Source organism: Mirounga angustirostris, unplaced genomic scaffold (assembly GCF_029215605.1).
Source record: "Mirounga angustirostris isolate CCGP_5_RB_7025 unplaced genomic scaffold, mMirAng1.0.hap1 SCAF_1, whole genome shotgun sequence".
Lineage (NCBI taxonomy): Eukaryota > Metazoa > Chordata > Mammalia > Carnivora > Phocidae > Mirounga > Mirounga angustirostris.
This window is the reverse complement of record NW_026991709.1, coordinates 179,718,022-179,727,434: the sequence shown is the minus strand read 5'-3', so window position 1 is coordinate 179,727,434 and position 9,413 is coordinate 179,718,022. Positions and strand designations below refer to the sequence as shown.

Genomic DNA, 9,413 nt, shown 5'->3' with positions numbered 1-9,413 from the left:
GAGTAACCCATTTCTAAATAAACATCGCAAAAGATGCAAAGCAGGTGCTCTAAGGACCTTGCTGGGAAAAAGCATTCCTTTAAAAGTTAGGCTGAAATTTGGCCAGATTGTCTCTAGGCTCCAAAAACTCAACTGCAAACTGATTCTTAGTCAGTAGGGCCATTATACTCATTTCCTGTGGCTCTGGTAACAAATTACCACAGAATGAGCAGCTTAATACAGCAGAAATGTCTTCTCTCACAGTTGAGGAAGTCAGAAGTGCAAATTTAGTTTGTCTGACCTCGAATCAAGGTGGGAGCTGGGCCACACTCCCTGCAGAGGGGCTAGGATAGAATCCGCTCTTGCATCCTCCAGCTTCCAGTGCCTGCCAGCATTTCTTGACTTGCGGTCGCATCGCTCCAACCTCCACCTCTGTTCACATTGCTCTCTCCTCCAGGTGTCTCTCTCATCTTCCTCTTGTAAGGACGCCTGTGATGGCATGTCGGGCCCACCCAGAGAATCTAGGGTAATCCCCCCCATCTCAAGAACCTCAACTTCATCACAGCTGCCAAGTCTTTGCCATATAAGACATTTACAGATTCTAGGGGTTAGGATCTGATAGCTTTGGGGGGCAGTCTTCAGCCTCCTGTAGCTATCTTTTTCAATCCTAAAAGGCACACCCACACATTATAACTAATAACACATATTTACGAAAAATCTACATGCATGCAGAACAACTTGACTCATCCGTGTATTTTACTGCTCCACACTGGGTTTAGATCATTTGGTGGGAGGTGAAGTTGGTGCGGTACGGAAAATTCTAACGTGTCCCCATGATTTCCACACCCTGGTGTTATGCCCTAAGTAATCTCCTTCCCTTAAGTGTGGCTAGGGCCTGTAAACTTGCTTTCAGCTGGGAGAATATGGAAAAGATGATGGGCTGTCACCCTGTTCATTAGACTACCTTACGTGCCAAAGGTGATGGGTTGTTACTGGATGTTATTACTCTATCTTATTAGCAAATTGGAGAGAAAGGCAATTTTCTGGTGTCTTTGAAGAAACAAATTGGCATGCTGGTGGGGGGCACATGGCAAGGAACTGCAGGTGCCCTCCAGGAGGTGAGGGCCTCAGTCCTCCAACTGTAATAAGCTGAATTCTGCCAACAGTCCGTGATTTTGGAAGAGATCCTGAATTTCAGATGAGCTCACAGTCCCAGCCAACACCTTAATACCAGCCTGGGGAGACCCTGAGCGGAGGACCCACTGAAGTTGTGTCTAGACTCCTGATTCACAGAAACTGTGAGATAATATGTATGTGTTGTTAAAACCACCACCTTTGTGGTAATGAGTCACATAGTAACAGAAAGCTAATACGCTTGATTTCAAGTACACCCAGATAGCAAAGTGCACTGGGGGGTAAATGCATGTGGCAAACAGGAGGTCATTCAGAGCCAGCAAATGGATGTATAGTAACTGGAAATACACTGGGAGATGGATTTGGGGGAAATTTAGGAAGGGCAGAGTGTAAGCAGAATTCTTTTATTTGCAGAGAACTCCAACCCAAACCAATCAAAGGAAACACAGATAAAGCTAATAAAGATGAATGTGGGGGAGTTCACTGGCTCTCACATCTGCAAAGCCCAGGGTATCTGCCTTCAGGCATGGATGCTCTGGACTCTGTCCCTCTCTGTCTCTCAGTTCTCTCTCCTTAGCGTTGATCCCCCTCTGGCTTCCCAGGGGAGCCCCAGGTGGCTGCTAGTAGGGCAAGCTTACATCCAGCTAGCTTAGCAATGTATCATATGATCTCACTGATATGAGGAATTCTTAATCGCAGGAATCAAACAGGGTTGTTGGAGTGGGGGGTGGGGTGGGAGGGATGGGGTGACTGGGTGATGGACACTGGGGAGGGTATGTGCTCTGGTAAGCGCTGTGAATTGTGCAAGACTGTTGAATCTCAGATCTGTACCTCTGAAACAAATAATGCAATATATGTTAAGAAAAAAAAAAAGAAGAAGAAGAAGGTAGCGGGAGGGGAAGAATGAAGCGGGGGAAATCAGAGGGGTAGACGAACCATGAGAGACGATGGACTCTGAAAAACAAACAGGGTTCTAGAGGGGAGGGGGGTGGGAGGATGGGTTAGCCTGAGGAGGGCACATTCTGCATGGAGCACTGGGTGTTGTGCACAAACAATGAATCATGGAACACTTCATCTAAAACTAATGATGTAATGTATGGGGATTAACATAAGAATAAAAAAAAAAAGGAAAAAAAATTATTGTAGAAACAAACAAACAAACAAAAATAATGCCAACAGGAGTCATTCAGTTCTTCTTTGCCGGCTCTGATTGGCCAGACCTAAGTCACATGTCCAAACTTCATAGCAGAAAAGGCTGGGGGAGGAGCCTCACCTAAGCCTAAAGGCTAATTGGGTGGGGCTCTCTTAGGAGAAGAAGAGGAACTGGATCCCGGGCAGGCAAGAATCTCAGGTGCCCATTCCCCAGCATGCAAGATGGCAGAAGTACAGGAATACCATCTCCAGCTCCACACTTGGAAAGAGGAGGGAAGAGGGCTTTTTAAGTCAAGAATCAAGTAGTAAATGGAAGTTTCCATGCAGAGTACACAGAGCAGAACTTGGAGAATGCACTGTAGGAAGAGATGTTTGGGGTTAAAATGGGTCGAGGTAATTGATCTGCTGAGTTTATAAACGAGGTAACCCCAGGGAAGGATTTCAGAAGCAGTGTGGTCTGATTAACACGGCAGATCCCTCTCTAGAGGAAGAATGTAAGATGTATGGAAAGGGACATGGTAAAAATGAACACTCCATTCTTTCCATCTATGGAGTACTCGTTATGTCGCAGGCGCCATGGTTTCTTCTACTTTACATTCATTATCAGATTTATTCCTCACCCACAGCCCTATGAAGTAGGTATTTTGACATTTGTGGAAATTCAGGCCCAGGAGGTTAAGGGATTTTTCCCCAAGGTCATTGATTTGGCAACTCGCAGAGCAAGGACTCAAGTCCAGGTGAGCATGTTCCCAAAGACACTAAGCTAAACCTCCTCTTTCTGAATTAGCCTTGACCTGAACAGGACAAGAGAACAGAGACATGCCCAATAAAATTTAACTCTCATTCTGTGAAAGACTATTTCAAAAGCTTTCTTTGTACGTTTAAGTGTTTTGTCCCAAGATTTAATTGACTAGGACTTCAGAGATAAGTCAAAAGGCCTTTACCAAAAGAAAGGTGGACCCAAATAAGCAGAGGAACTGCAGAGATACAGGGAGGATAAACAGCCAACAATGGGTTCTCAGATGCGCCATCATTGACAACTTTGGAAATGTCAACGGTAAACAATGAGACAGGAAGTTGGGGAGGGAAATGGCCAGGGAAAGTTCAGGCCTATATCCCTTCCACGCCCTCACTGCCCATTGTGACTGTCACTGAGTCAGCCCAGATGGGAGGAAAGCAGAGACCTCACTCACCCAGATGTCCAACCTCTCCATGGCCTGGAAGTAGAGGAGAATAGGGCTTGTGAGTGCAGCTCAGACACACCCAGGTACCAGGTGGTACCGCCTCTCCCACTGCCCATACACACCCAGAGATTTCAGTCAGGCTCTGGAGTAGAAAGAGTGCTGGCCAGGGACCTGGATTTTTGTGTGAGCCAGTTGGGCTATTAATTACTGTTAATTACCAGATGACTTTGTGTAAAGTACTTACTATCTCTGGGCTTTAGTTTCCCATGTGAAAATTTGGGGGTTGAATTAGATTAGCAATTGCACATTCAAATGTCAATGGAGACCAAACAGGTAATGAAAATGATGCAGCAGGCTGAGTATAAGGCAATAGGGAGCACTGGGGACTGGAGATCCCATAGTTTGTCCAGAAAGGGCATCCCTGGTATCTCCAGATATATCAATTTCCCATAAGAAGCCAGAATTTGGGTCTTTATATAAAATCCCACAATCTTTAAATGTTGGCAACAAATCCAAACTCTTTAAAAACCCTATTCACGGGAGCCTGGGTGGCTCAGTTGGTTAAGCGACTGCCTTCGGCTCAGGTCATGATCCTGGAGTCCCGGGATTGAGTCCCACATCGGGCTCCCTGCTCAGCAGGGAGTCTGCTTCTCCCTCTGACCCTCCTCCCTCTCATGCTCTCTGTCTCTCATTCTCTCTCTCGCAAATAAATAAAATCTTAAAAAAAAAAAAATTTAAAAACCCTATTCAAGGCAAACTTAAGAAAGGCTGCAGGCCAGTTTGTCATCTTAAGTCTAAATGCAACCTACTCCATAAGGTACATAATAGTTCTGCATGTGGCTATTTCGACTTAATTAAAACTGGACAAAAATGAAAAATTCAGTTCCTCAGTCCTACCAGCCACATTTCAAATGCTCAACAGCCACATGAATTAGTGGCTACCATATTGGATAATGCAGATATAGGACATGCCCAGCCATGCAGAAAATTCTCTTGGATAGTCTTGGTCTAAATGATCTCTAAGACAACTTTGAGCTGCTAAAACTCCATATACAGACAAAATAAAATGAACTGTACTTTTTTTCTTTAAAGATTTTATTTATTTATTTGACAGAGAGAGAGACACAGTGAGAGAGGGAACACAAGCATGGGGAGTGGGAGAGGGAGAAGCAGGCTTCCCGCGGAGCAGGGAGTCTGACGCGGGGCTCGATCCCAGGACCCTGAGATCATGACCTGAGCCGAAGCAGACGTTTTAACGACAGAGCCACCCAGGAGGACCCCCCCTTTTTTTTTTGAGCAAGAGAGCGTGCATGCCTGCATGCGCAAGCGGGGGGAGGAGCAGACGGGAGGGAGAGGGCCAAGCAGACTCCTCACTGAGCAGGGAGCCTGATGCGGTGCTCAATCCCAACCCCGAGATCATGACCTGAGCTGAAATCAAGAGTTGGACACCCAACAAACTGAACCACCCAGGTGCCCCTGTACTTTATTAATTGATAGGAAACAAAGCTTCTGGAATTTCACTGCATAATTCCAACACAAAAATTTCGGTGTACTCATTTTTTCTTCTCCTTGATGCATTTCCTCCAGTTGCATTTAAATTGGTTTAAAACGGATTTGTTAACAGGAACAACCTGATAGTTTCTAATCTGCTTCAACATGTGAAGTAAATTCTTCAGTTACTTAATTAATAGCAATTTGAAACCTAACCTTGTCTGAAAAGGAAGATGTGGGGTTGAGGAAGGGAAAAGCCCTATTTTCTGTTGCCTAAAACTTACCTCCTCCCCTGCTAGATAGTTTTCCTGCCACACGGAACTTTTAATCGCCTGTGCAAGACCCTACATTGTGGCCACTAGCAATGTTTTCGATCACAGGTCATTAAATTTTTCTATAAAGGACCAGATAGTAAACATTTTCAGCTTTGTGGATGACATAGTTTCTGTGGCAAGTGCGCATCTCTGCCGCATTATAGGAAAGCAGTCATCGACAGTGCATATTGGTGTGTTCCAATAAAACATCACCTTTGGACGCCAACATCTAAATTTCATAAAATTTTCAAGCGTCATGAAATAGTCTTCCTTTGATTCCCCCCCACCCCCCATCCATTTAAACTAGAAACCAAACCAAACCAAACCATACCCCTTTCTTAGCTTGGGACCATACCAGAACAGACAGCATGAGGGATCTGGCCCACAGGCTGGAGTTTGCTGACCCCTCACCAAGTTCTGCAAGCTCTCCGATGCAGAGATCAGTGGGTTTCGAGGCAGGGAGGGCTGTGCTCTGGCACATATATATGATTCACTGGGCATTTATCCAATGGAAGTTCTATACTTAGCTAATGCTGTTCAGGAATGGAGGGACAGACCACATAGGTTCTTTTTTGTTCTTTTTCTTATTTATAAATTGATCCTCATTATTCATGGATTCCATATTTGCAAATTCACCTACTTGCTAAAATTTATTTGCAAACCCGAAATCAAACATGTGCTGCATTTAAAGTCATTCTCAGACAGGGGCAGGGGGCAAAACATGGGAGTCGCCCCTTGAGCAAGGCCCCGGCTAAGGTCAACAAAGATGACACCCTGCCTTCTTATTTCAGTGCATGTGCCATAAACAAGTGTCCTCGTCATGGTCTTTTTAGCACAGTGTATTTAGCCTTTTTATGTTTTTTGCTGGTGACTCTGCTGTTTAAAATGGTCCCAAAGCATAGCCCCGAGATGCTGGTTAGTGTTCCTAAGAATAAGAAAACTGCGAGGTACCTTATGGAGAAAATTTGTGTGTTGGATAAGTTTCATTCAGGCATGAGTTACAGTTCTGTTGACCATGAGTTCAATGTTAATGGATCCACAATATACAGCCAATAAAGTGCCTTGAAACAGAAACACAAGTAAACCAAGGTTATATATTAATTGGTTAATGAGAATGTTGTGACCAGAGATTCACAAGAACCTAACCCTGTATTTCCCTTAGGAGCTGGTTCAACATTTGCTAATTCAGTGCTCATGGCAACTTTATACAACAGAACTACCACAAAAAAATGAGAACGGACTGTCTATATTTTTACTGACATTAAAAAGAAGTTGCTGTGATATCCCATATGTCCTCTCTCCTTATAAATTGCCTTTAAGGTTGGGCGCCTGGGTGGCTCAGATGGTTAAGCGTCTGCTTTCAGCTCAGGTCATGATCCCGGGGTCCTGGGATCGAGTCCCGCATCGGGCTCCCCACTCTGCGGGGAGCCCGCTTCTCCCTCTGCCTCTCTCTCTCTCTCTCTCTCATGAATAAATAAATAAAATCTTTAAAAAAAATTGCCTTTAAGGTTTACTGAGGAAGGTTGAAATTACTTTAAATGAAGTTTTTGGAGTATTTCATGATTTTAGATTTGCATGATTCCCCAGTTTCTCTTTCTCCAGATAAATGGGCTGTTGCCTGGTAAATGGCAGAGAAACCTATTTTCAATAAATTCTTCACTTGCAGATGATTTGAAAGCTCACAAACTGTGCTCCCACTAGTAAAACACCCCAGGACTAAAATCCCAGCAGGATTCTGTCGGAAACTTGGCAGGTGAACATTTTGCCATGTTGTAAATATTCAACACAGTTTTGTAGGCTATCTGAATGATATTAAATATCAGTCATAATGAATAACCTCACCCTAAGTATTCATGGCTAAGTCACTAGAGTTTTACAGGCACCTTTATTATGGGTGTGATTTTCATTAGCAAACGTTGCATAAAAGGCACTGGCTTTGGCCTCTGGAAACACACATGTGAGGTGGTCCATCAGGGGAAGTGATTTGGAAAAGGAAGAGGATGTTGGGAGTTGATACAACTGAGAAGTGAGGTGTAGGCAGAGCCAAAAAAAAAAAAAAGTTTTAAATGCATTTAGAAGAATAGTAACAAGTAAGTTGATGTGTCTTACGGACACACAAACACATTCCTTTTTTGTTAATGACTAACTTCTCCTGACCTGATGGAATCACTGGCATTGACTGAGCTCTTCATCATGACCTTGGCTTCTTCCCCAAGCATTTCTAATTATAGATGACATTATGGTGCCTACTAGATGCCAAGCACTGTTCTAATAATCAACTTTAAATATATTAACCCATTTAATCCCCAAATAATCAAATGAGGTAGGCACGGTTACTGCCATCTTCATTTTAAGATGATAAAACGGAGACAGAGAGGGGCGCCTGGGTGGCTCAGTCGTTAAGCGTCTGCCTTCGGCTCAGGTCATGGTCCCAGGGTCCTGGGATCGAGCCCCGCATCGGGCTCCCTCCTCGGTGGGAAGCCTGCTTCTCCCTCTCCCTCTCCCCCTGCTTGTATTCCCTTTCTCGCTGTATCTCTCTCTGTCAAATAAATAAAATCTTAAAAAAAAAAAAAAAAACAGAGACAGAGAGAGGTCATGTGACTTGGCCCAGGTCCCACCAACTAACTGGCAGGGCCGGCATTTAAACCTGGGAAGAGTTGATCCAGAGTCCTTTTTTCCCTGACCACTGCTGCTACACTGACTCTCCAGAAAGCACTGGATAATTGTGGAAGAAACCCAGCTCCTATACAAAAGGAATTTATACAGGGACTACTTCTGTTAGCAGCAATATGCAACTCATAACTCCTCTTTCTCTCTTTTCATTTATTTCTCTCCCTCCCTCCCTCCTTCCCTCCCTCTCTTTCAGTTCTAATTTTCATGCGTGAAATTCCCATTTTTTGAGTAATTTAACCACCATCACAATCAAGATTGAACAGTTCTATCGCCTCAAAAAAATTCCTCCATGCCCCTGTGTAGTCAGCACTTGCCCACCCCCCCAACCCCCCAGCCAGAGACCAAGGGATTTCACTCAGGAATCCCTGACTCCCAGGGGATCCTTGTAGGGAATTCAAGAATGGAACTTGGCTAAGTGTAAAAATTACCTCTTTTAAAAATGTTTTCACTCACTTCTACTTAAAAATCAGCATTCCTTCAGTTATGAATATAAGTAACCAACTACAGAAATATTAGCAGGTCACTCAGTCTCAATAGAAATCCCAGATACTCTTCTATCACATTACCATGATTACCTATATCCCCAAATATTGTTCACACTCCTGACTAGCTTGAAATTATGGTACACCAGGTCTTGCTCTTCACTGCATTTATAAATAAGCACTTTTGTTATTATATCATAATTTTTTTATATCACAAAATGTTTCTCTGTAAAGGGACTCAACTACCTGAATGATATTTTTCTTGTAAGATTTTATTTATTTATTTGACAGAGAGAGAGAGCACAAGCAGGGGGAGCAGCAAAGGGAGAAGAAGCAGACTCCGCACTGAGCAGGGAGCCCAACATGGGGCTTGATCCCAGAACCCCGGGATCACAACCTGAGCCGAAGGCAGACGCTTAACCGACTGAGCCACCCAGGTGCCCCATGAATGATATTTTGGCAGACAGAGTCACTGGTAACTTATTCTACCATCATCCCAACCAACATTTGCCCAGAGTGCAAGATAAAGAAATGAATACAATTCAGTCAATGCCCAGGCTGATGGAGGAATTATGCATCTCCCTTTCTTAGGCTGAGCCATGCTCCTTCACAGAAAAATGCCCCTGCTGCCTTCTCTCGAAGAGAACTGTCAAGCAGCACCACCCACCTCTTCTATGGGCTCTGCATGGACTGTAGAGACTCTCTCTCCCAGCATTCTGCAACCTGCCACAGGGCTCACAGAGATCATACACACCTCAGAAAGACAAACTGGCCATCTGTGAGCTCCAGATTGACTCCAAGAGGGAGACGTCAAGACACAACACCTAACTATAAAGATCAGGCAGGAGCTGAGAATTCACCTTCTCCAATTGTTTGCAATGGCTTTGTGATCTGGATTGTATTATTAACACCCATTATTTGTACTCTGGTCTGTCACCCCCGAATCAATGATTTCCTTCTTGATCTATTAATGTAATAAACAAATTGATAGAAAAAGAAGGATG

The 9,413-nt window shown here is 44.0% G+C and overlaps 1 protein-coding gene across 2 annotated transcripts in view; it reads right to left on the bottom strand.

The window, feature by feature from the left end:
• The window catches only part of FRMD4B (FERM domain containing 4B), a 325,730-nt gene that overhangs the window by 205,390 nt on the left and 110,927 nt on the right, over positions 1-9,413 (bottom strand). The window lies entirely within an intron of this gene.